At 55.2% G+C, this 2,500-nt stretch overlaps 1 non-coding gene across 1 annotated transcript in view; it reads right to left on the reverse strand.

The window, feature by feature from the left end:
• LOC126322811 (small subunit ribosomal RNA) overlaps positions 1-99 on the reverse strand; it is a 1,893-nt gene extending 1,794 nt beyond the window's left edge. The window contains exon 1 of the ribosomal RNA XR_007559223.1: positions 1-99. This exon is cut by the window's left edge and continues 1,794 nt beyond it. This is a non-coding gene — a ribosomal RNA (small subunit ribosomal RNA).
• Positions 100-2,500: the final 2,401 nt, after the last annotated feature.

Below are 2,500 nucleotides of genomic sequence, written 5' to 3' on the forward strand. Positions count from 1 at the left end.
TGAGCCATTCGCGGTTTCACCTTAATGCGGCTTGTACTGAGACATGCATGGCTTAATCTTTGAGACAAGCATATGACTACTGGCAGGATCAACCAGGGAGCTGCGTCAACGAGAGCTGAGCAGCCGGCCGCCCGGGAGTGTGTCCCGAGGGCCCGCGCGAACACGCAAGCGTCCGCTCAATTATTCTGCAAACAGGAGGAGGCTGAGCTCCCCTGCACGATACACCTCGAAACCCTCTCAGGTCCCGGCGGCGCGCAGCGCCGTCCTAAGTACTTGGTCGGGTTCGAGAGAGGCGCAATCGCCCGGAGATAGGCGAGTAGACGCTTTCAGTGCGAACACCCGTGCTCCCAACTGAGCTTGCCGCTGCCGACAGAGGCCCGGGAGCGTGCTGTCGTGGCATTGCCGGCGGGAAACAACACGCGCCACCTACGGTGACCGGCAGCTCCAACGCCAGCGCCACAGAAGGGCAAAGCCCCACTTGGGTGCAGAAGCGAACTCTCCCAGCACAGCGCACGCGCCAACACGTCCGCAGAGCTGCGATACAAACCACCTGCGAGAACCGCTGGGGGCGACCGAGCAGCAGACGGCGTCGCGACGCCGAGTGCCGGGCGGCGGCGCATCCTCAACGCACACAGTCCGCAATCGGACCAGCACACTGCAGATGTCCACCGCGCTTCGCACCGGGCTCGACAGAACCCACTTTGGCCGCCTGGCGCCGCGCGCAGGGTGCGCCGGCGCATAGCTGGGACGCCAGCCGGGCCCGTCGGCCGGCGCTCCTGCCACTGGGCGCCCCCCACCAGCCGGCTGTAGTGCGTGCGCTCACGCAGCGCGCGGCCAGCACGCCGGGCGGCCCCCCCTCACCGGCCGGGGACTGTCCCGCCAAGCCACAGCCTCGTATCGCTTCATACCCACATGGCCAACTCAGGTTCGGGGGCATGGCGGGTACCGCCGAAACAACCGGTTCACAGATGTACCGATCGTCGCTATCACCGATGCACCTGCAGCGCGAACAACCGCTCAACAACTGATTTCCAGTTCATTTGCGGATCTTTGGCAGCAAACGTATACGTCAATCTACATTTGCGAAATCTACGATTCTGGCATGCCTGCATGTTATGTGTCACGACACGCTACATCAGCCCACATACACACTGCGGCATGTACACGAGAGAACACGTGGAAGATGGTCCGCGCACGTGTGCAATGTCCCTTGCGCGGTCGACTGTCAACCGGCCTCTGTAGCATGTCGCAGATGTGGAACGCGGTCCACCGTGCTATCATGTTGTGTGGGGCAATACGATTAAATAGGAAAACCCTCGTCGCTACATCAACAGACGGCTCACGCTGATTCCCGGCAGAGGGAGGAGGGGGGGGGGGGGCCAACATGCAATACTTTCGTCCGTACCTACTTACCACATGTCTGTACGGCGTACAACAGTGCAATCTCGCTGTAATGGGGAGACGAGACAAGTAGCATCGTGCACAACATATGGCCCTTATGATTCGCCATTGTAGGGCGCAGCCGGTGTACGGTCAAGCATGTGCCACATTATGTCACTCAGTACGTAACGACGGATGATCAGTGTGGGTTACGCGTACATCAGCGGACAGTCCACACAGGCCGTACCACAACGTACACTGACTGCATCGACAACCGAATGCAACTGAACAGCTGCAAGGCTCATTTCACAAACAAACGCCTGACCGACCAGCTTGGAAGGGCAGGAGGGGAGGGCGATATTCGTTCTGTAGCGGTACACCCTTCCAGTGGTTAGCGGGACTGTGTAGAAAGTACGCAACACTCGAAAGACCTTTATGTGAGGGTACGCACCATGGCATCAAGAAATACACATGACACCAGAGGATCCAAGCAGTGAACTATGTTCAGAGGGTTGCTGTTAGGCAAAGCTACATTCCTGTGACGTTACATGTGACAGTTAAGGTGCAGTGTAAGTTAGGTTAAGGTGCAGTGTAAGTTAGGTTAAGGTGCAGTGTAAGTTAGGTTAAGGTGCAGTGTAAGTTAGGTTAAGGTGCAGTGTAAGTTAGGTTAAGGTGCAGTGTAAGTTAGGTTAAGGTGCAGTGTAAGTTAGGTTAAGGTGCAGTGTAACTTAGGTTAAGGTGCAGTGTAACTTAGGTTAAGGTGCAGTGTAACTTAGGTTAAGGTGCAGTGTAACTTAGGTTAAGGTGCAGTGTAACTTAGGTTAAGGTGCAGTGTAACTTAGGTTAAGGTGCAGTGTAACTTAGGTTAAGGTGCAGTGTAACTTAGGTTAAGGTGCAGTGTAACTTAGGTTAAGGTGCAGTGTAACTTAGGTTAAGGTGCAGTGTAACTTAGGTTAAGGTGCAGTGTAACTTAGGTTAAGGTGCAGTGTAACTTAGGTTAAGGTGCAGTGTAACTTAGGTTAAGGTGCAGTGTAACTTAGGTTAAGGTGCAGTGTAACTTAGGTTAAGGTGCAGTGTAACTTAGGTTAAGGTGCAGTGTAACTTAGGTTAAGGTGCAGTG

Source organism: Schistocerca gregaria, unplaced genomic scaffold (assembly GCF_023897955.1).
Source record: "Schistocerca gregaria isolate iqSchGreg1 unplaced genomic scaffold, iqSchGreg1.2 ptg000841l, whole genome shotgun sequence".
Classification (NCBI taxonomy): domain Eukaryota; kingdom Metazoa; phylum Arthropoda; class Insecta; order Orthoptera; family Acrididae; genus Schistocerca; species Schistocerca gregaria.